Genomic DNA, 25,986 nt, shown 5'->3' on the forward strand with positions numbered 1-25,986 from the left:
ATTCTTTGCACTATGAGGTTTAGGCTATATTTTATATATTTTTACAGTGTTTAACATGGTAGAATCCTATATTTAGCCCAGACAGATTTTAACATATATCTAATAACTTTTAAGTGACAGTTTTCAGGCATAACAATAAATAATTGTTATATATACTATGGAAAAATGAATCTGGATATGCACAAGGGAGTCATCTTGCTTGTTTTCAAAAGGTAGTGTTTGCCTTCCCTCTCAGGCAGTATGATCTGAGTAAGCTTGTTTTACTTTGCTTTGTAGCTGCCAGAAGTAGACGCATGATCTGTTAGTATGCGTAATATGATGAATGGTATCTTACAAACTGTTACTCATTAAAACATATTTGCTTTCTTACTTGTACTCATTTACCCATACTGAGAAACTCAGCTTCAAGGAAATCTGCATATAAGAAGCATGACTTGTAAAGAGAAAAACCATGCTTCAGATCTGTAGCTAAATTTCTGCAAAGTTTGATTTCTTTTTAGTGCTACAGAATTTAGAACATTTTGGAGTGTAAGATTAGTCTAGACAACCACGTGCAAAATGATAGGCCAAAATCCTGCTTAAACCTTTGTCAGTGTAGAGCACCCCATGGACTTTAGCTCAGCCATTTCACCCAATATTCAGTTAGTGTGAAGTTTCTGAGTTTGGGAAAGTCTAGTTGAGTTACCTGCACATTTTGAGTTGAGTAAATGGTGGTAATGAATAAATAAGTTGCCCAATTACATTGGATTTGCAGTTTCAAGTTATTAAATATCATATTGAACATGATTAATGTGCTACTGTGTACAAATGATGGGATGTGGATGAATACTACTATTGATATTGCTTATACTGAAACACATTATATTTGTACTGTTTCATTATGTTATATATTTTTAATCAGACCTGCAAACATATTAGTAAGTGTGACACAAAGTAAGCACATTATGACCCATCACGATGGCTATCTAATGGTATAACAAAGCAGTCTTCCACCCCAACACTCTCTTTTCCCAGAGGTCATTTCAGAAGATATTAATCTTGCTGTAATTATCATAACAAAATTTTTAAAAAGTAGATTACAGAAATCTGTGAGAACAGCTGAGAAGCTTTGATTCTATCTAACTATGTATACATTCATTTATACATATTTATTCCAAAATATAGTGCTGAAATATCAACAATGTGTAAATACAGAATATTTACTTCTACATATCATGCACAGGTGTCTAACTTTATGTGATTATTCGTGTTGTATAATTTCCTCACAACTGTCCAGCAGATAGGAAATTGTAATGCTGTGATATGTAAGTAATTCTAAATTAAGCTGTTAATTAATAGAACTACCACATATCAGTTTTTGGCAGTTATCTTATGTTGAGACCAACTTTAATTAACACCTCATAAAACATATCAGTCTCTTTCAATGAATGAATGTATTATACACAAAGGCTACATGTTTAAGAGGTCTCCACTGTATGTAAATTAGACCCGAACCATGAGCTAGATCTGCTAAATGCTAGAGAATTCCCATACATAGTGAAAACAAAAATGCAAATCATACAACAATAAATTCAAATTTTTGTTCCAAACACCCTGCAGAAAACTTTAACAAATCATAACTGTCAAAGGGATGGATGATGAAAGTTTTTGTCATGCAAAAGAATACAAATCACTCTGTGGTTGCGAGCACTGCTCTTTTATTTTCTTGGTTGTAGGCACATCATCAGCTTTAATGATAAAAGCCTTCCACAAAAATAATTCTTAAGCCTCAGGAACAAACACCTCTTTGGCACCCTTAGAGAATGCTCCACAAACATCATCAATCTCCTTCTGAGTATGATTTACAGCCTTTCCCTTTGGCCAGCTCAAGCTGTCTGTGTGCATGCCCCAGCAGCGTCACATTGGGATTCTCCTCCACTCTGTCCTCCAAGCACACACCACTCAATTGGCATGCTTGCCAGCAGCTTTCCAAACATGTTTGGAAAATAGAAGGAAGTTTGAGTAAAATGCTTTCTACACAGACACATCAAATATGCATGACTCATAGGACAGAAAAAGGGAAGGAATGTATATCTAAATATAAATAATGGCTCAGGTTCTCATTTCCAGCCAGATTTGTTGTGTGCAGCCAGAAGGGATGTTTACAAAGATGCTTGTCTTTTCCTGACTGTCTGGCCCCTCTAATTTATTTAATTGCCTATTTATAGTAATAGCTAGTCCATACACCAGGAGAGCCAAAACACAGAGCATCATTTAGTGAAATTCATTTCCATCTGTGACGTGACTTTTGTGCCAGGTGCTACAAATGTATTGTAAGGTTGATAAAGGCAGCTGGCTGTACACCAGCTGAGACTCCCCTGAAGATATTTCAGTATTCTATACTTCCAATTTTTGTATTCCTAACTGAAGAAATGGGTGTGATAAGATTGCTACCTTCTGTAGAAACAGCCTTGATCTGTCCCTTTTATGCCAGCCCCGTAGGTAAGTTCGTTTAAGGGAGTGCAAATGACAGAAAATCTGAATGGTTGCATTGATACAGCAATAGAAAGGCTGTAAGGCAGCAGGATAAAGTAACTCAAATTTAGCGTTTGGGAGTATAGTTCCCTCTTCACAACTCACCTAACTGAAGTTCACTTGTGGGCTGCAGGTGTCTGATAAATGAACTCTTTATGGCTCCTTTCCTTCAATTTCAAGAATACAGTGAACCCAACTGTTGAACCAATACTGTGAACCCAAACTGAAGACATCTAGTTTTCTTTAGGAACATGAACGTCCACTACTCACTATAGCATACTTATGTTCATTAATAATAATTGGATATAATAGCCATGATAGTGGACAGAAAATCTACATTGTTATCAAGAAAAATATATAAACATTGTGATTAGTTGCAAGCCTATATTTGGTATGTCTGCAATCAGTAAAACAGTAAAACAGCTCTATCATATTTATAGGGGAAACAATGTGAAGGAGAAGAACCTAGCTAGAAATGTGTTTATAAAATCTTTGAGATGTTTTTATGGATGTTTGAAAACTGAGTGAATTGAAGATATTGAATAGACTAGAAGAGCACTTCTGTGGTTAAGGGATATACTCTGCAAAGAAATACTTAAACCTTCTCTATTTAGACATGAACTCCTTTTACAGCTGATGTAAATTCTGGGATAGCTCTTAGCTGTCCTTGGAAACCTTAACTTATAGTACAGACACCTAAGTTAGAGACTTCAATAGTGCTCGCACTGATCATTAAGAGCTATTATCTACCACTAACTGGGAACTTATCTGGGAGGCTGCTCAGAGCTGCAGTGCCCCAGGAAAATCAGTGGGAATTAAGTGCTCAAAAAGAGCAGTCTCTCCCAGTTTTGTTGGCTGCAGAGACTGACAGTGTCAGGCCACCTTTCACTATGCCTGAGCATGGTGGGTGAACAGAAATGGTCAGAGGTTGGTGGCCTGAACATCAGCCAGCATGAAAGTACATTATTCTACTGTGTGAATTGTAATTCTTATCTTTACTGTTTTTATCTGTATAATGGGGATAATATTTCTCAAACTCCCATCAGTTCTGTGGAGTGGGAAATATTAACTTCTGCTATTTCTAGGAACTATGTGAAGATGAAAGACTCTCAAAATGCAAAGTATGGAACTGCTATAAAAGCAAACACTCCAGTCTATATCTGATGATTTATTTCGAAGCATGCAGTCAATAAGACAGATACAGATTGCATTTTTAATAAGGTTGGAAGAAAGTTTTCTATCAACAGTGGAAACCCAGTGTTTCAGTGATCTGAATCCTTTTTTGAGGGTCTGCTTTACTGAATTAGTTTTGAATTTGTCCCAGTATTTAAAATATCAAAGGTTAAAAAATGAGGACATATAAGATTTTTCTGACAAATCTATTCTTTTCTCAAAGGCAAAACAAAACATTTTTATCATCTCATAATTACGTATTTTTACACAAAGCAATTCAAATTAATACAGTGCTATTGCCTTGCATTTCTCAAAACTTAGATGATGCTTGAACACTGAACAGCAGTCTGTGTATTAAAATTGCTTTTACAGCTATTAGCGAAAATTTGTTTTTGTTCTGTGTTCTGCAGTTAAATTTATATTTACTTTGGAGTGGTTATAGACCAAGTTACCAATTAATTTTTCAAAAAATGAAAGTAGTTTAAATTCTACCATTGCTATTCTTCCACTGAATGCAATTTGTGCAGAATGGCAAAGCATAATTTCAGAAAAAAAATTGTATAAGCAATTTTAATATGTAATAATAATCATCTAACTTTGCACTGAAAGAGTAAAAACACTATAAAATACCATACCACTTTACCTACAGCCCACGATGTCAGTGAGAAGCAGGCAAACTAGAGCATGACTAGTGATTTAAACAAAAATGGAACTGAGTCTACTGAAAATAAGGAAACACTGAAGGCTTCAAGATTTTGCTTCCTCACAGTATCAGTTACCAGTACCCTTCACAATTTTTGGTGTAAATATGAATTAATAAAAACACTTTTTTTTTTTTTCCCCTGCTACTTAATTTTATTATCATGTATATTTTAAAAGTTAAAAAGGTTCTGAAGGCTTTGATGTATGAAGTATGCCAAACATTTGATACACTTGTATTAATTTCATGAAACATAATAATCCATAATGGTTCAGGAAATCTAACATTTTCAGAATAACTGTGGAGCCAAAGAAATTTTTACTTGTGACAGCATCATTTAAGAGCCATTTTTGATAATAATTGATGTCTTTGTGCTTTTTAATTTCACTATCTGATGATACCTGAGAGCGGTAGACTTTTCAGAATTTCAGAATCATTTTAGGTACCATTAAATGATCTGATTCCACAGATTCATTTATTTATTTATTTATTTATTTATTTATTTATTTATTTATTTATTTATTTATTTATTTTATTTCTGTCAACGTGTTACAGTAAGCCTAGCTTTCTTTTTACTCTCAGAGCTATACAGTATGGGGAATAAATACAAAAGAACTACTCTTCATCATCCTGTCAAGGATATTTCTTAACAAATTACCTTTACCCTGAAAAGAACACAAAGAGACTTTTTGTAGCATTAACTGTTCTCATAGCTTATATCTTCTCTTGGTTACTCAAGGAAACAAAAATAAAATATTTTAGTCCTCAGAGATGACAATATCAATATATTTAAAGCCTTATGAAAGCCTTATGAAATTTAATTACTTTATAAAATCATGATTAATTTTTTTGGAAACCTAGTATAGGTTTTTTCCTATAATATTGGGTTTTCAAAACACATTTTTTTTCTTTGTTTACCATTTTTTATGGAGTACATAACAAAAAATTATGACACAACATAGCAATCTTTTTTTTTTTTTCTTTGTAAGCTTCTTCATGAAAGACTTAGTATTCATTGGTTTTTCTTATTCTAGATGATATTCACCTATTTTCAGAAGAGAACCATGAGGCATTTCTGAGATTTTATGTAACCATTATTTTAGTACCATTATTTTACAGAAAGACCTTGTTCTCTATGATGGAATGATCTGATACAATTTCCATTCAAGTTTCTAAGAGACGCCAATGAAATCAGAGTGCTGGGCTGGTTCGTTGGGGTCCAAAGGATGTGCTGCAGCTCCGAGCAGGTCTTCCTTCTTCCGCATCTGTTCCATCAGCCTCTTCTCTTTCCTCGCAGACATTGAAAATGCACCATTACATTTCCTCATTTGCAAAGTCTGTGAGTTCACTGTGTGCTTGAGTCTCATCATCTTCATCACTGCACAGTGTCTGCCATACCTGCATGGGAAACGCAGATTTTTTGGTTCATATCTTTTGAAAACTCACTGTTTTCAGCAGAGGTTTTACATTTTATATTTGTATTGGGATCCTATAAATCAGTTGAAGAATGACTGTGTGGTCCTTCCATACCATAATTAAATTAAATTAAGCTATTTGGGATGTTTTACTAGTAACAGTTGGATGTACTTAAGATAGAATTAAAAAAACCTTCAGAATATGTAAGAAAAACAAACCCCAACAATTTCAGCTGTTTTTCTAATGCATGCTAAAAGCATATTATCCAATACTGTTTATTTTTTTTTTCAAGTGAGAATAATGAAATTTACTACAGGAATCCAAACACTTCATTCAAATAAAGTTTACAGTTTACATTTTCTAGTATGTCATTAAAAAAAAAAAAAAAAAATTAAAAAATTGCATTAAATACACAGACATAAAATACACATACATATTTTCTTCTGAAATTATCCAGCCTTTGATGAGTTACTATTATAAACAAGCATGCATCATATATACAGAGAATATTCTTTGTTAGCTGCCTGCCTCTGAGTCGGTCATAGTATAGCGATATGCCATTCCTGCACTGCTGTGTTTAAGCACCTCTGATCCTGCTTTGAACAATGAAGAGTTTGCAGGGAAAAGCCTTAAGACACTTGGGATGTCACTTTTCAAAGGCACCCTTGGCTTCTTTGTAAGCACAATCCATTCATATAACTAAGTTGTTGCTAAACTTTAAGCATGAAAAGATCAGTGAATAAACCCATTGTTAATTTTAAAAGCAATTTCAAATGCCTTTACAATTAAGCCATTTAATTTCCATTGGTTTAATTTTAATCATTTTTCATTAATGTAAGCTAATTTGCAAGCTAATCTAATAAAGTAGCATGAAACATGAGGAGCAGTGCATTAAAATGAAGGAAGTTCTGTTGCTTGAAGCTCATTAAGGTTCTTGAAGTTTAGAAGACTAATTACTGTATAAAAATGCTTTTGTTTACCTCAACCTTTTGAGAGTTCTTGTTTTATCCCACAGTTTAAGATTCACAGGCCAAATCACGAGTACATGTAACTTGGAAGAGCTCCAAAAAAGCCAAAAGAGAATTAAGCTTTTTGTTTGTTTACTTGTTTTTGATGGAAGTTGATAAAAGCTTGCCTTTGAAAGAAACATTATAGGGCAAACGTGGCAAATGTAAACCATGGTGTATCATCCTGTGCCCAATAGAGCACTTTTCATTGATTTAAGTGAGAGAAGCTTCAGATTCTAAAATTCATGATATACAAGAGTTGATTAAACATTTGTTCTAGTTTCTTATAAAGCATTAAGCAGGGGGCTTAATTTATGTCTGAAATAGATCTTAAATATTGTAAAATAATCTACCAGTCCTAACTTGCAAATTGTTGGTGAGGAAGACTACATCACAGCCATTGATAAATTACTAATAAAGATTTACAAAAATATCTGAAATTGTAGAAATTTCTGCTATTTAAATAACTAGACGGAGCAGTAGCTTACCAGATTTTTATTTTCTCTGTGTAGCTTTCACATTATGATGAAACTGGTGGGTTTTTTTCCCTTTTTTTCTTTCCCGTCATTCATTTCTGATCAAGTGTGAATGTTAATTATAGTCTAACTCTAGTTCTAGTATTTACTCACTTAAAGATGGCTGTGGTCATGCAATGAAGAGACTAGACAAAAATACGTTCCTGAAGGCTGCTTTTCACATCTGGAAATACACAATGTTTGCTGATGCCCAGCGTAGCAAGTGATCCAGGTCACTGTGCACAACTGATGCATTCTCCTTACTTGCCAGAATTTTTTTAGTATTGTTTTGTTGTTTTTTTTCCCTCCTTACATAGCACAGGACTAAGAGTTTTGCCAGAATAATGCATGTGTTGTGAGGTTGTTTATTTGTGAGAAATCTAGATATAATTGTGATAGCTGTGTGTTGTGAACACCATGATCTTAAAATACAGTCAAACATCCAGTACTTTATTATTTAAGGTATTATAAAAGTAATTAAAAACTCTATAGAATAAGAAGAAAAAAATGTGATTAACATTAAAGTAACACTAAGTGGTTTTTATTATTTTCCTCAAGAACACAGAAAATACTTTAATGCTTCAACCTTCAGAAACACAAAAGCAAAAACCCTTTTATCACACTCAGTCCCTTTTTCGCAAGCATCCCTCCAGAACGTCCTGGATGAGTTTCACCCACTTTTTCAGTGGATGAGAGAGATGGATGAAGCATGTGCCTCAGGGATAGCTTTAAACCTGATCCTGACACAGTTTCAGTTTGCTGGTTTGACCTTGTTCAGCTACTGAGGGCCTTAGGGACTGCACTGAGACGGAGAGTGCCTCTGTACCACTGGCTTTGTCCATCTGTCTAGATCACTGCACAAATCTAACAGAGTGATTTTGCCCTTAAACAGACATAAATACTGCTGTGTAGGCAAACTAAGAGCCTCCTCCCATGCAGGAATGCTGCAGTACCAAATGCTGGTCTTGCAGTACACTTGGGTGAAGAACAGTGAGTAATCTTATCCCAAGTGACATTTCAGCAAGGCTTATAGTGAAGTTAATCAAGCATCAGTGTCCTTGGGAGAGAGAGAGAGATCAGAAGATCTTCCTGATTTGGGTTTTTCATTGTTATAGAAGCTGTAGCGCTGAACACACGGTAATAGTATTCATAGTTTACAAATAAGAAGTGAAATAGGGAATCCAAAACTGAAAATGAGTGAAATTCTGGACAAAAATAAGGCTCTTGTATTTTAAAATAATGTCTTAAACAGTATAAGAGGAAGATAAGAATAGGAGTATTTTAATGGTGAATGATATATAGCATTATATGTTTATTTCATCGTCACTAAGACAGCTGACTTTCAGGCACTCTCACCCAGATATAAAAATGCTAAATTTTCCCATCTTTCTTTAAATTAAGTGTATTGTATGATCCCACTAAAATACCACATGCATAAAGATCTGTGTGAAAAATTGTTATATGAGCAATGCAATAGCTGTGTATGCAATTAAAGATTTGGCCCTATGCCTGTAACTGAGCTGCAAACAGGGTAATGCAGTTTCTCTTTGATAGAATATGAAAAGAAAATACAAATTTGGCTGCTGAGCTGAGTTATTTGGTATTGTTCAAGCTGTGGTCACCTTCAAAGAAGAAGGCACAAAGAAGTGGTAGTTTGGAAACACTATTGTGTATGTAATAAGCTGCCACAGGGATTTGTGGCACTCCCTCATTTGTGAAGACTATTTCCATACAAGAGCCATTTCCATGAAGAAAGGTTAATCCAAAGAAAAATCTACTACTAAATTCAGTGGGCTGGGAAATCATTCCCATTATGGTTCCCATACTATCAATAGATTTTGAAGACGACCTCTAGAAACGTTCTTTCAGTTTTTAAATTACAAAGTAGGATTACAAACCGAGTTAAAATGATTTGCCAGAAAAACCTTTTATAAAACTGCAAGTAACTGAATAATTGCAGATGCAGTTGTTCATACTAGAAACTACTTCCATATTGTACATGCATGAGAAAATTGTTATTTTTGCAAGAGAATGGCAATTATTAAATCACTGGGAACTGTTTAAATGCATAGGATTGTGGATGTGACCATTATGAACAAGTAGTAGATATTTTCTTTCTTCTAAAAATCTAATTGCTCTTTGTTATATCAACAGGAAATTCAGTATGCTGAGTGAGTCTCTGAGGTCACTTGCTGTGTTTTCAATCATTTTTTAAGTTGAATTATTCTATGAATACTTTGTAATTCAGCTGAATGTGAAATGTTTTTCTATTTCACAAGAATTTGCTCTGCTTGAAAAAAGTTTAAAAACATTGGAAATTCCAGAATGCTCATGAATTTCTACCTATTTTCTACCTAAAACAGGATTTTATTAAGATCTTTCACCTAGGTTTTTGCATATGATAAATATTGGACTTGAGTACTGTTATTTATTTTTTTACTACAGTAAAATACAAAGAAAGTTATACTGAAATGTCTTTTTCTTTTCTTTCTTTTGTATTTATTTAAGGAAAAAAAACCCAACAACTTTCCAGTAGATTGATTCAAACTGTTATGAATCATTTGAAGTGTTAATGACTTCATGAACAAAGCCAAAATACTTAGGTCACAGACACTTGGGCATGAGGCTCAATTTAAAGGAGACAAGAAGAAGCAAGTTTTGCCAAACTGTAACATGCAAGTAACATTTTCTTCATGTACAGGACAGATGTCACAATCTGAGTCTATAATTGCTCTCCATTTCCGTCCTTATGTTCACACATGAGCAAAATCTTGGAGTTATGCATGGAAACTAAACTGTTCAAACCAAAAATTTTGCTTCAACAAAAAGTTCTCAAAATGGCCTATAAATAATTATTATCTAGAAAATGTGCTATTTCCTTATCACCAAAACCTTTTTATCAATCTGAAAATTTAAGAGCACATTAATGTATTTTACCATCTAGGAAGGAAGCATTTCTAGTATAAATAAACTCAGAATCATTGGATTTGCTTACATGCACCTAAAAGTTAAATCAGATCAATTGTGATGTTGCTGGACAAGGTAAATTACATGCCGTCTTTTCAGGATGCTCAGATGAATCAGATGAATCTGCCAGCTGATTAATTGCAGAAAAAGAGCTGGTCCTGATATATCTATCTTCTCTCCTGAAACATAAGTTAACCAGCTTGAAACAAAGGGAAACTAAGCATAGGTTTCCCGGGTGCAGTCAGAAGGACCCTGAGGGCATGTGAAAACCATAGGAAAAGTAAAAAGAAACCCACAACTTTATTAAAGGAGTGCTGATCTTTATAAACTTGAGAAGCAGAGAAACAGGAGGCTCCTGTTGCTTTTACAGTAAACATTGTGCAAATAAATGTTTATGTGTTAATGAAATATATCTTCTTAACTTACAATACTTTATTTTTCAGTAATGTATTCCATTACTCATGGGAGGTCCTGCAGATGGTGATCGAAGAGGAAATATATGTTAATAACTGTTTCTTAGCAGATCTATCACCAGTGACAGGGAAACTTGTATGAATCCTGTGTGACATTGCCACCCAGACCTATGACTGAAGCAGAGTCTAGGTATGGCTATTTTACTAGATGTACACTGACTGGTTCATCAAATTGTTCCTAGAGGTAAGGGTACTTTAGTTAAGCCTAAATTGTACCCCTTTTTGGGCTTTCTATGTCCAAATATTTTAATTGCAAGAATGACTTCTCAAATAGTGATGAAGGACATAAAAGATAAGTGAACAGTATAAATTAAACTCTCTACTGCTTTCACCTATAGCTCCTGGCCACATTGCTCATGTTTGTGCATTTCTGGATTCAAATCACGGTAGAACAGTTAGAGGTTTTGACTTGGTTATATAAGTTCCAGAGTAAATCTCTGCCTTTTCCTCTATGCACTTTGCAAGGTCTGGAATTTACGAGTGAATGAATTTAGCCACACTGAAAGCATTAGTTGATCAGCTTCACTGTCATCAGCAGATGTCACTGCAGCCATTAGTAACTAATGAATTGTTTAAGAAGATGTAATGGCTAATTTGTCTGGTCAAAAAGGCATAAAAACAACCTCTAAAAATTGCTTTCTACTAAGACAATATGAAAAACTAAGTTCATTGCCCTTTAGTGTTTAAATAGAGTGAGTTCCAAATCAATTATGGGTCTAAGACAAATTACCTGGTGAATTTGTGGCATCTTCTGAGAAACTGATGGGAGAAGCTAAGCTGTTGTGCAATACTTAAGGTGCCAGTGAATTGGGTAAAGAAACCAGAAAATTAGATTTATGGAAATTTAATATGAATGAGGTGACTCCCAAAGAATTTTTACATAAGACGTGTTTGTCTACCATCAAGTGGTTTTTAATAACAAGCATTTGTATATGAAGATGTTTTTCTGTGCAACTTTGAGGGAAAACATTATATGACTGACTTTTGGTTTCTACTAGTGGATGAACAAAGAGGAAAGTAAGATAAAACTTTAAGAAGACAGCCCACCTAACTGTCTGGATTGAGGTCTGAGTTATTAGTGTAACTGGGACTTTTTTTTTTTTTTTTTTTTCCTTGTAGGACTGTTGTAGTTTAGTTTTGAACCCTGGATCTGTTTAATGTTGTGTTTTCACTCAATTAGGAAGACAAAGTTTTGCATCTTCAAATTTCTTATAGAAATGTCAGTGACCATTGTTTACAGTTGTGGAGGAAAAAAACCAATAAACCAACTGAAAATAATGAACAGGCATTGGGACTTACCTTCCTACACCCATGGAAACAGATGCCAGCTCTTACAGAACAGAAATGGTGAAAAAGATAAGGCAAAAAGACTTTCTAAAAACTGAAGAAATTCCGTTACACAAAGAATCCTTCCTCATAGCAGACTACTAGACTGCTTTGTAAAGTTGTGATGAATTATGTGCCACTGTAGTTTGGATTGTTTCTTAAATCACAGTTTAAAAATACCTCAGTATTGAGCATTATTGTTTGTACATTAAGAACACAATTTATATTAAGAAGCAACTTATTAAGGTATCAGATTTAAGGGAGAAGGCTTTGGAAAAAGAATTTACAATTTCAAGAAAGAAATGGGTTGTGTTCTGCTTAGATTGAGAATGGATTATAGGAGAAAGAAGTACATTAGGACTTTTCTCCCTTTCCCATTTCCATCACATACACAGTAGAAACACTGCAAGGATTTTAGGAATTTATGTTATTTGAATAGAGGAAAAATTACTTCTGAATTTCTCATGTACTACTGAAAATTGTTAGGCTCTGGATGCAAGAAAACACATTTGAAACTGAGTCATGTACTCAAAAACAATCTCTTGGAGTTTTTATTTATACACTCTTGTATCATGGCTTTAAAATATTCTTCAGAGTTCTGTTTCAAACAAATTATCAGTATTACAAAATACAAACAAATAAAAAAAAAAAACCACAAACAACTTTAAGTGATCTCAGTAAGTCTACATTCCCTCTTCTTGGTAAGATCAACCACGAATATATTTTGATTAATCTTTCTAATCACTTCATAAAAAATTACCACAGTAGAGACTATATGGCATCTCTAACCAGACCAATCAATGTACCTTACTTGCAACTGTAAGAAAAAAGACAATATATGTACATATTTGTATTGTCAATAACAGATTTATTTTTAGACTGCATATATGGCAGCCATATAATGTTTATTAAACTTTACATATTGATCTCTGTAGATCCATTTAATGCAATTAATATGGTAATGTTAGTGTGATGATAACAAATGAGGATAATGATCATGTCAACTACACTAACCTTGAAAAGGTGGACATTGTTCTCTTCAGTCCATCATGGTTTTAGTAATATGCAAAATCAGAATGATAGGTGGTAGGTTTTGATATTAACTTGATGGTCTAGTAGCCATTGTCCTCAAAGTCACCTGTTAAGGTCTGTAGGATAAGCTCTGAAATAACTGAACAATCACAAAGACAAAGCAATGGCATATTCTGCAAGCCTGTAACACTGTACATGGCAACCAAGGTGGCAAATCATGCAAAGTGATGCAAATGTTCTACTTTAACCATTTCTATTAGCTGAATGGAGAGAATGAATCTCCATTTTAGAGAATATTGTCTGGCTCTCCCTTTTTTTTTAAAAAAAAAAAAAAAAAAGTATTTATTTATTTATTTATTCTCCATTCAACATCAGCAAATATTCAGGAAACTAGGGAGGCACAGTGCTCATTTTCAGGAATTACTGCTCATACTTTCTAACTGATATATTCAATCTTCATCAGTGCAAAAGGATTAGTACAATCGTACACTGCTGTTATTTTCTTTCCCTCCATGGACAATACCAACAATATGACTGCATCATTAAGAGATCCCTAGACCGTTTGTGATATTTGTCATGCAAAACACGTCTTAGCACTCTACATTATTCTCACAGGACTTACACTTTTTGTTAATAGAAATAGTTACTTAGAAATTCTCTTGTCTGAGTTGAAGTGCTTCACCAAGTATATTGTAGAGATAAAAAGTTTGGTGAATTTACTTTTTTTTTTTTTTTTTTTTTTTTCTTAATTGTAAAAAAAAAGGACTTGTATAATATATTTGGCTTACCAGCCATCCCAGCTGTGCTAACACAGCAGAATATTAAGCTGTACTTTTTCACTCAGAAAAGATTTTGGAAAGGGGCATATGCAACAAACATTAGCTGTAAATAAATAAAAAGTTGAGAAGCTTCCCAGGAATTAATTGTATATGTAAATGCAACCACCCATGTAGAATAGGAAGCCAGGCATGCTGCACTTATCCAGAGCACTCTCATAAGCCAGGCTGAGTCTTGCTGAAGGATTTCATGTTTCCAGAGCATGCAGACCATAGAAAAAAATACCTGAATCTCAATTCCAAAAGATTTTTATTAACTTTGGAAGTTCCAGAAAACAGTTGTAGGGATTTGTTGTTTCTTTTGCAGCTTACTATGAAGGGGCTGGTCTCTCTTTTAATTGAGATATTGCTTTCTTGAATGGACAAACTGCAATTCAGTACATGAAATCTAATTTTACTTTTCAATTGATAGATGCAAGTCATATGCTCATCTGACATTCCAGAGCACCTGTTTTTCAAGTAACCAGCAAAAGGAATTACAACAGCATTTATGTAATTAATTAGTACATAATGTATGTAAGATGAGACCTGAGATTTTCAGAATCAGATTGCAGAGACTTGTAACAATTCTTACTATCTTTTAGATGCATGTTAATCAAACTGTGGGATAAATTAGTTGCATCATCTCATGGAGTTTAAGCACAATTTCTCTGTATCTCTTTTCAGAAAAGCAAATTTACTGACTTTTCAGGTATAACATTGACATAGAAGACTTGAACTGGTTTTCTAAAATACTTACCAAAGTTAGTGTTAGATTCTTTTATTTTTTATTTTTTTCCAGGTGGAAAATTGATGGAATTCTGCCACCACTTGAAAAGATTATTTAACTAAATATTCATTACATTTCTGTACCATGTGATACTCTGCATTTAAGAAAAAAACATCAGATTCTATTTCAAATCACAGAACCTAGTGAAACCCAATCTATCAACAACACATTGTGATGACATTTATTTCATAAGGTTATTATATAATGACTCAGTGTCCAATGAAATTAGTTTGTAAATGTAAGTGCAGAGTTTGGCAGACCAGAAAATGGCTGTTTCAGTCAGTATGGGTTTTTGATGTGACATATTCCTTGTGGATAGTCTGATGGGAAGAACAAAGCTATTAGAGAAACTTGATAGAAGTTAGATTGAATTTATTTCATTATACCTAAGAATCAATTGATATAACTTGAACTGTAATTTGCCTTTTTTTTTTTTTTTTTTCCTCATCAGATGAAACCTTTTTACCAGGGTCATTTCTAATTGTAGGACTTGTGCTTGTAGAAGAAAATAAATGCTTTGGAGCACAACTGGGATTTTGCTTATATCTAGAGTGTGATGAAAAGGGTGAAAAAGCAGGGGAAATGAAGGCCCTATCACCACCTCTTCCAGTAAGGCTTGTACAACAGACTGATTAAATGAGAAAGGGAAAATTATACTAGTCTAAACATAGTCTCCTCATTCAAGTTTTTAACAGAGTTGCAACAAATTCTGAGCTGCCCAGGAATTGCCAAGATATGACCTTTTTAATTCTTCAGACAATGGGGAAAAAAGATCAATCTAAAAAGGGTAAGTGAGAATAATCCATATTAAATTCTTTAATGTTATCAGAAATTGAATCCAATTAAATGAGGTTAATATCAAAGTTTGCAAGTAAGAGCCTTTATTTTATATTTCATAGGAGGTTTTGTAGTTTTGTTTCCTCTTCCTTTTGTTACCTAGGATATGACCATATTTGATTGCACATTGTTATATTTTACCTGGTAATTTTGTGGACTTCCTTTTGATTTTGCTTTATACAAGCCCAGTATAAAGTTTTAAAAATAATATTTCACCAACTAAATATCATACTTCATCTGTAGCACTCCTGTGTTAGAGCCAAATTGGTACATCTATCTCTTATAAGCCCCGATTTGGAAGATTTAAATATTTCAGCTTTTTCTCTCTAGGTATGATCAGCATCTACTTTATTTTACTCTGTCTCCAGCTACCTAATTCCCTAACCAAGGTGCCATAGCTCAATAACAACAGGCTATCAACCTACCCTTGTCATTTCAGTTTTTCACACATTTTCTTAGTCTGTGTTCCATATCTCAGTGAATTCTTATCTACCTGGTCCACTGCCATAGGCTTGTGCTATATAACAATGCTTCATCTCTGAAATGTCAAAAATAATGAAAAAAAGAAAATCACAAAACAGATATTGGCCACAGCCACTTCTGTGAATCCGAAGCTCTTAGACTTCTGTTCGTCAGCAAACCTTAAAGTTATGAGTTGCCTTTTCTATCACCTGCACTGCAGCTCTGCTGTTGTATGCCAACGAGACACTGCACAGCAGAGAATGCTTCCTGCAGAAAGTCTCTGTGCAGGTACTCACTGTCAGTTAAGCGAGCATACAGCACACTAGTAAGGGATTTCTCTTTTTTTCTTTTTCCTTTTTTTCAACTATCACACCGCCTTCTCAAGAGCACAGACAAAGCTGAAGGAATAGATGACTTAAGAACAGGTAGCAGTTCTAAAAGTGGAGCTGCAGGTAGGATTAGGAAACTTATATGCAGTTTCAAAATTTCTCAGGGAAGTTGTTGAATGCATAATCCTTACTTCTGTTACGACATGTCATCAAAAATTTCAATCATCAATTGCTTTCAAAGGGTAATATTTTCTTTCCACTTGGAGATGTGATTCTTCCCCCGGGATGAACAGATGACTAGTCATTTCACCAGTAATAAATAGAGAGTCTTCAATATCTCCTGACATTAAACCAAATTGGTGTTAATGGAAAAAAATGCAAGAAGGGAGAACAATGGCTGATATTGTTATCATTTAACATATGGATTGAGACTGAGAAGATGCAGAAAGAAGGAAAGCACTGCCCACCCTGAAGGCTGAAAATAGTGAAGAAATAGGCCTATTTCAGCAGAGGGAAGAAGAAAAATAGTTTTATTTAAAAGAATCAGCTTTTATCTTCATAGACATTTGAATGTTATCAGAACTATCAAAAGTGTTCACCAGTGTTGCGAAGACCTAATTGTGAGGGTTCTCCTGGAAGTTAAAAAGAAAAAAAAAAAAAGAAGTATTACTAAAAGCCATCACTGCTCTTCCATGCATATATTTCTGTGAAGTTATTTCCAAGTAGTTACACTGCTAGAAAACATCTGTATAATTTTCACTGAAGTTAAGGATTTTTCAATATAAAAACCAGTAAATGCACTATAGCACCCTTACAGAACTGTGGAGATTATTCTGGCTGTTCTGCAACTTTGCCACTCATATGCCACATGTCATCAGAAATAATGATTTTTAAATTGACCACACACACATGTATAATGAGTAATCCAACTTTCCAGCTACTATGTGATGTGAATTGTGGTGTCCCAAATCTCTGACCTGTGATTTTGCTATTTCAGACAGTGATGCCAGAATTATGGGGAGAAGAGTGTGAAGCATGTGTTTTCAGTCCACAACAGTGCATGCCAAAATTGAGCAATTAAATGGAATTACTTTCATCCTTTCAAGTGTAACAGAAACCAATAAAAATGAAAATATAAGTTAATAAGTAGCAATTTTTCCAAATTAGGAAAAAAAACAAAAAAACAAAAAAAATCCTCAACTGACAGAACTATGAAATAAAAAAATATGGACCTTCAGCATCTCAGCATCTTTAAAATAATAGTCATAAGTAACAACTGATATTTGAAGAAAAAAAAAAAAGACTGACACTGAATTAAAGCACAGCTACTACATGTAACTGACTTCTCACCACACGTCAAAAAAAAAAAAAAAAAAAGGACTAAAATTGTATCATATATATAGGGTTGATAATAAGTCGAATGCATTTAGACATGCATTAGTTTTCTGTGGTTGGAGGTACCAGACAGATTTACTTTATTTACCAGCCTTATCTAGGATCATTTCTTTCCTCAAGTGGGAAGCACTGAAATGCAATGTAAGTATACAGAGGTATGGTGCCATGGTTTTTGTTTTTGTTTTCCTTTTTTTTTTTTTTTTTTTTTTTTTTTTTTTTTTTTTTTTTTTTTTTAATCTTCTTTTATTTAGTTAGTTACCTTGGCCTTTTTGTGAGGGTATCAGTAAATTCAGTATCATATTGTAAATGAGTCTGATCTTATGTGCATATATAGGGAGATATTAATCCTGAGTCATTCCCTACTCAAAAATATTCTTTGGATGTTTCACGTATGCTCATCTCACCTTTTCTTCCTATCTGCTTTAGTCTTCTCTCTTGGGTCTCAGCATCTGCTTACAAATCTATTCCCTCCAAAACACTAAATCCTATTTAGGATATATTCAGGACGTAGCTTCTGATTTTGAAGCAATCTGTCATTTTTACGAGAAGTTTTGACTTATTTTTATGGGAAGCCTAAGGGACAAATGGCATGCAGCATGCCAGAATAGAGTGATTAGCCTGCCAAACTTGAAATATCTAGCAAACACCCATTGCTGTTCTAATTAACTTACAACATTCTCCATTTGCATAAATAAATTACTTAATTGAGGCTTCCTGAATTTCATGACTTTGCACTTTTTTTTGGTTGTTGTTTTTAGTGTGAAACCAAAAATATCTGTGAATGCATAGTGAATTTTGTAGTTTTTCTAAACTTCTTTCTTCTTTGTAATTCTCATTCATAATCTGTTTACAAGCACAGTACTAGGTTTAAATAAGATTTTTTTGTTCAAGTTATTAGTTTTCTAAATAAGACTTAAATGCCACATCTTTCTAAATTAGATTTTATAATCAGCAGGTCAGTGGTTTTTAAATACTCAGCCAAGATGTGGCAAGCATATCTCAATAATAACTATCTTTCTAAGACTTCCCAAATATCTCTTAAAGAATTTAATGGACACTATAAAGAGCTGCAGCTGAATTTCTGCATTTTTCATGAGAAACAGAAAGATGAGGGAATTGTCAAGCCTACAAAAACAGCATTAGAAGTTAATTTTTAGTGGAACAGCCGTAAATGGAGCACAACATAATTAGGAAAGGAAAATCCCATTTGTGTAAATCACATTGCAATCACTCTAAGACAAATACTATTAAAAAAAATAAATCACAACAAAACAAAACAAACAAACAACCTCTCCCACCTGCACCCCCCCCCCCAAAAAAAAAAAAAAAAAAAAAAACAAAAAAAAAAAAACTGCATGAAAAACAGAGAAAAACTGTGAGAATAGAGCTTCTGAAATATCATGGGCACACTCAGTCTTTTTCACTGTTTCTCTTGTTCTAGAAATAGCTAATACTACAAAAGTAACACATCCATATCCTTCCTACTTAGAATTAAGAGCAAAGCAGCTGGGGGAAGAATTCTTCATTTACAAGAGAAATCAAGATGAATAAATGCAATAAAATAAAATCTCTCACTAAAAATAGATTTCCTACAAGCTACAGAAATTTGGAGATTAGTCCACTGATCATTTGCAATCTAATAAACGTGGGTGTCTTATCATTCAGAACATAACCTTGCAAGATCCGTCCAGAACAACATCTCTCCCAGAATCTAGATAAAGAGATCATAACATTTTGGAGTGATTTATCAGCTCAGAAAGTTCCCTCAGGTTACAGTGCCTATAGCAGAATCAAATTTTGCTGAATATCAACAAACCAGTATACAGAAAATGTAAATCAAAACATTTAATTGTTCCTCCAAGATAACACCAATGGGTGGAAAGAAGCTCAGGATTCATGTGGAAGCCATTTTGCATTGAAGAAACTTGCTGTGTCTCTGATCTGTGTAGCGACAAAGGTCTGTCATGATATTCTCACATCTGAGACAAATGGAAAATGTTTGAATTATGGATAGATGTATGAATACTTCTGGAATACAGTGAAGAGATCTTAACAAACCACAAAAGCTTTGTGACCACAGAGACCAGTAACTCCTGTTTATCTACCCTGCTATGCCCTATGAAGTAGGACTGTAGGGAAACTGCTAGTTCAAGGTTTGAACTGGTGATTGAGCACCTGGTGAAAGGATGTGGGTGACCCAGAGAGCACAGGCAAATTGCTTGCACCTCTGTTTCTAAGGTGACCAGAAGGGGTGGATGCACCCTGGACTCATATAAGGGTCCTCTGCTAGGTGAGCTTCTTTTGGCTGTAGCTTCCTCCTTGGGTGTCTTGTATAGCTGGAGAGCCCCTTTGTCTGTTGGGTAAGTTCAATTCTTTTTGTGTGTGTTTTATGGAAACTGTCATAAGCAATGTTGCTTCTTTGTGAGCAGAATGCATTAAATGCAGAAAGAGCTGGTGAAGTTTTAAGTTGTTCTTCAAATATAGTAAAGACAATGTAGAGCTGTTGCATCAGATATCTTAATGAGCTCATAGCACTGGAACTATGCTTCTGGGAAACTTTCACTAGACAGATTTTCTAGTTACAAGAGGCAATTTATTGAAGCTGAGGAAAAACTTAAGAGTGATATCACGCTCATGGCTCTGAGAGAAATACTAGATCAAAATTCCTAGGTCGGTGCAGGTATGGAGTGCAGCATATGTAATGTTATTCTGTCCTGTGATTCCTCTAGTTTTTCAGAAATTAAATGAAGTAAAGTTTTTTTGTGTGAAGTGTGTAGTGTGAGAAAGCTGTTATCAGGCAAAAATACTCTTAGGAAACTTCTGTGCTGAGCTCTTCTGATGCACTTCCTACTCTCTGTGATGGATCTATTCCAAATGGTGTTTGCTATTAAAAATAAAACATTACAGCTAATCATTATGTTTTGCCTACAGAAAATAATAATTATTTCATTTTGAATTGGAATAAATCTTGACATTTTTTGAAACTTTTTGTCCTGGACACGGCTGGAAATTTTCTTTTTAGCTTTTCAAATGGCATTGGTATGTACCATGCACTGTGTATCAGTAATTGCCAGGCTACAGCATAAACTTGCAACATGGTTAAATGTCCCTGCCTGCAACATGAAACGCATATACAGCTATGGGAAGATAGTGGCTGCTGGGCCCAAAGTTGTGTCCATGGTGCAGGAGAAAGGATACCAGATAAGGCACTGGTCCAGGGAAGGCTTCAAGCAGATGTTCTGCTGACAGCTACTTCCCTCATTCCCAAACCCTCCTCAGCAACTCCTGATTTCTCCTTTGGAAGTGATCACACTCAGGAAGTCACTAAAACATGACCAGTTACCTGTTGACACTAATGTATCCTGCTCCTTCAATGATCTCTGAAGCAAGTATTAACTGAATATTTTAATTGCAATGATGGGTCTCGTTTATGGATGTGCTGATGAAATAGCTATTGTCTGTGGAGTTCAGCTGGGCTAATGTGCACAGCTGGACCAATGAGAAGGTTCAGGGCTGCACCTATTGTGCCTCTCTCTCACCCACCTGTAGGCACTTGACAACTCTCCAATCACCCTTTTGGTTCTCATAATGGGTTTAATAAAGGAAGTGCTGACACAATCTTAGCAATAGCACCATAAGCACTCCCCTCCAATAAGGGGGAAAAGTATGAATATAAAAATGTCCCTCTTTATTCAAAATAGAACAAACCAGATGTTTTCCCAGACTATAGTACCTGAAAACTCTCGCTGATTCCAGTGTGTACAGTATAATAAAAGTGTTCAGGGGCCTCTAACTTCTTATGGAGTATTTTATTGTCTTTATTCACCAACCTGGATATTTGCCATGACAGTAATTGAACTATGAAAAACACATATTTCTTTAAAGCATGTTACAGCGCAGCTTTTAAGGAATTGCTTGTAAACTGCAATGGAAATGATTTTCATTAATTAATTCTTTGAGTCAATTAGAACAGTTGAATAAATAAAAATATCTGATGTATAAAATGTGAACCATATTCACCATTACGACTTTCCTGAGCAGTATTAAACCTAACAAATGTTTTCTAAACTATAAAAAGTTTATATACAAGGAATTGAATTCTGTATAGTTACACAACTCTTATTACTTGTTTACCATATACTTCATTACATGCAACAAAAAGTTATAATTATGAAGGACTATTATATTAGAATGTGGCTGATAAATAGCAAAAATTATATAGCCAAAAAAAGTTAGAGGAAACAAGGAAACTCTATTAAAGAGAAAAGTTAAAAGTCACTCTTGTAAAGTTTTACCCAGAGGAACAGCACCACTGAAGCTATTTAACTGGAGAACACTATGAATAATCACTGTCTCAGCCCCAGATACACATTTTCTTTCCCAAAACAATAATTAGGAGGAAAAGATAGTCATTCATAAACACCTCAGTGGAGCAAGGGGAAGTTTCTAGCAATCCCAGGTGTTCAGAGTTTATAAGCAGTAACAAAAAAGGGAAAATATGGATAACTGATGGAAATGCTATTACTTTACCCTTTTAAAAGGAGAATAGGTGATGTATCAGTGCTGCTTAGGGAATTGGAACAATTCTGAGGAATGAGCAAAACACGTACACAGAACTTGTTCATTTTCTGTGAAACAAAGTGTGTTAGAAAAATCGTGCGTTAAATATTTCTTCATTTACCCAGGTCGTCACCCCCACAGTCCCATCAATGCTTTTTGTGAATGCTCAGGTATTCAGTGGCATGTACTACTGGGCTTCAGGATATTCTGTCATGACAACATCAGGTTTTTGTTTTTCTTGAGAAAACAAATTGAAATTCAACCTTAAAGTTTACATGGCAAGACTAGAGTGGAATTGTGTTTAAAGGCCCAAGTAGCAAAGTGAACTTATATTTCATACTAGACAGGAAATTCAAGTCAGGTGGCATCTTTATGACATTCATGTTAGAGCTTCAGTAAACAAGTCACTGGTAAACAAGCCTCCACTTTGCTACAGCCCTGCCTGTTCCCATCAGCTTGATGTTTTTCTCCCACCATTGCATTTGCCTCTGGTGTAGAGACTGGTGCTTTGGACCTGTCAGCACAGCATGAGTATGGTCGCCAGGCTGCAAGGGTCAGCCAGAACTGAAGCAGGTAACAGAATTACTGGATTAACCCTGAGATGTGCTGGAAGTTTTCTGACCTTAGAAAAATGTTGTGTGAGCTGGAAAGTCAAAGGATTTTGAAAAGGGCTAAGGAAGGCTCTCTGCAGGTAAATCTTAGTAAAATCAGATCAAACCACTACTAATTCATCATAACCTACTGCTGTGTTGAGTTTCTGCTGGTGGTGATGTAGGGACAGAAGTATAGGAGGGTTATGCTTGTCTGTTAAAGCAAAGACAAATCTGCCTTAGTGTCTATCTTGATCTAAGTTTATGAACAATTTGGTGGATAAGATGTAACCAATGTATTTAAAAAACCCTTGAAACAGCTATCTTTGGAGAGCTTTTACTTGTTTTCAGTGTGCCGCTCCTTCGGGTGTTTTAATGAACTGGTTCAGTTATTTGTTGTACTGTCTGAAAGTATTAAGAAAATTCAGTTGTTTTGTTTTGTTGAACTTCTCTTCCTAAGTTTTAGGAACAAAGTCTCATTGAAGTAACTGGACTAATCCACTAATTTTCCCATCAGGACTTGCATTTATTTTCAGGAAAAAATTTCCCTGTTTAGACATCATTGCCAATATAATTTACATGGTATTGACATTAATGTTACACATTTAAGCATACTGTCAGTAGTGGAGCATTTTTCTATCTAGTGGATAGGTCTAATATCTTACTACTTACTGAAATATAGTCTCAGCTTTGCCATTTTCTTGTGTATGTATGTGAAATCAAGGAATATTTTCTTCAATGAATGTCTCAGCCAGAGTTGCTGTATCGTAACATTCTCTACAACTGCTGTTGGACTCCATGGGAAAACCCTGAAAAATGTAATAGAACACATTTTCCAGGCAGCTTTTTAACCACCCAAGGGATTTTAGTAAAGAGCAATACACATTATTATTACATTGGCCTTAACAAATACAGAAAAGTCATTGTTCATTCTGAAATATTTTAAAAGTAAATTCAATAGAAGCATAGTAATCTTCCATGGATATGATTGGCTTCATTCATCACTTGCTGTGTTTTGCTGAAGTTCCAGATAAACTCGTACCTGAGAAATAGAAGGCATCTTGTACATCTGTGTTTTGTTTGTGTTTTTTTTGTTTTTTTTTTACACTCTCCAACATTTTTCCTGTGCTCCAAATTGCTTGTGCTCTGTTGTGTGTTAGGGTATTTTGTCTTAACAGAGACAAAAATTAAATGTTATATGCATTTATTTTCAGTCAGATGATTTATTCCAGCTAAATCTTTTAGAAATAATTTCCTTAAGTTGAACACCTTTGCTGAAGCCAGAACCCTCGGTGCTGATGACCAACTGAAAGCAAATCATTTTTTTTTTCTTCACAGTCATGGCTGGAAATGCACCAGGACTCTAGTCTTTATAGTTATGTAAGGAGCCTTGGGACATCACATGAAGACAAGGATAATTAAGGGGCATTGTCTGGCTTTGTAATATCCTGTGCTTGCAGATGTTCAAAATTTTATCCTTCTATCATGCTACAGTCTTTAAGTCAAGGTGATGAGATGTGCGGCCTTAGTGTTTCCAGACAGTTCTTTGTTAGGAGGAGGATGCTGTCTGCCCTTTGGTCAAGGAGCCTACCAGCTCCACATGGGCCATTTGTGCCAGCACTTAATTGCCTTTCTTCATGTTAGGAATTCCAGATCTGTCAGATTCAGGTCTGCATCAGACTTCATCCTGCCTTGGTGGCTGAGATGCAGTTGTCCATTGCCAGGTACAGCTATGGCTGATTCTGAACACCTATGTAGAAGTGGGTACTGAATTCATTTGATATCTATCTACAATAGTAGATAGTATGTATGTGAACTACTTCCGTAAACATTTTGTATCTTTTTCCACTCTGCTTTATTTCCCCTTTTTTTTTTTTTCCTCCATATATTGTCTGGGATTAAAAATTAAGTGCCTTGTTATGTGCACAATGATCAATAAATTTTATATTGTCTGTCCTTTAATTCTAAAAATTCTGTATTTTCTAAGCAAGCAACAGGGAACAGTATCTTCCTGGAGGAGAAAATTAAAATCTGCTGTAACAATTGTTTAAGGGAATAATAATAATTATTTATTTTTTATTATTATCATTAATAATTTTTTATTATTATAATATATAATATATATATATATTATAATATATATTATAATGATTTTTTTATTATCATTATTATTATTTTTTAGGAAGCTCCATTCTTTGTTTCAACTACTTTAATTTTAATATCAATGTCAGAATGAAAGCTACTTCAGTGATTGTATATCTACTTAAAAACAATTTTTCTGGCTATAAGCATTCACCAGGAAGGCCTGAAACCCCATGGAATTATATCAAGCAGGTTACTAGTCATCCTACTGTCAATTTTAGCTGACATATTAATCCATCTCTCCCATGGCTGTACTATGGTACAGCTACTGTATTCTATTAATCAGGCGAGTAGAACCGGATGTTATGTTTCTTTTAAGAAGAGACTGTGTGAAAATACATTCTTTCAAACTTCGTATGAAGATGAGATCTAATTGTCTGATGAGTTTTGCTTTCTGGAAAATATAAATCTATTTTAAAAAATAGTTTGAACTTTCATTTTACTATAAACACAGAAAAATAAATGAAAAAGTAATTCCAGTATTTTCTGATTTATATTAATCAGGAGACATATTAAGGTATTAAGACATGACCTACTCTTCATTTTGGTTTTTATAAGAATGACATTTTAATAACACTTTTAACTGGCTTTACTCATTTAAATACATATGTGTATTTTTATATACATACATACATATATATATATAGTGTGTGTGTATGTATATATATGTATATATATAGTTATATATATATATATAGCTTGAGTACTTCATGGTACTACTGAAATATACAACTTTGGCATTTATAACCTGATTGATAATAGCCACTGTAGCTAAAAAGTGAAGCATGAAATCTGGTGGGTGGCATGACAGACACATATTTAAAATGAGGTATGTACTAAATTTATTCCTTATGTCCCTTTCTCCTACTGTTATGTTGCTTGTTGTTTCTAAGGAATTTATAAGCCTTAGTTCTCTACAGTAATGGTGAGATTTATATATGTA

The 25,986-nt window shown here is 34.4% G+C and overlaps 1 long non-coding RNA gene across 1 annotated transcript in view; it reads left to right on the plus strand.

Moving 5' to 3' along the window:
• Window positions 1-20,062: 20,062 nt before the first annotated feature.
• The window catches only part of LOC107317350, a 28,502-nt gene continuing 22,578 nt past the window's right edge, over window positions 20,063-25,986 (plus strand). Inside the window, exon 1 of the long non-coding RNA XR_001556834.1 lies at window positions 20,063-20,111. This is a non-coding gene — a long non-coding RNA (uncharacterized LOC107317350). The remainder of the gene's footprint in view (window positions 20,112-25,986) is intronic.

This window comes from Coturnix japonica, chromosome 8 (assembly GCF_001577835.2).
Source record: "Coturnix japonica isolate 7356 chromosome 8, Coturnix japonica 2.1, whole genome shotgun sequence".
NCBI lineage: Eukaryota > Metazoa > Chordata > Aves > Galliformes > Phasianidae > Coturnix > Coturnix japonica.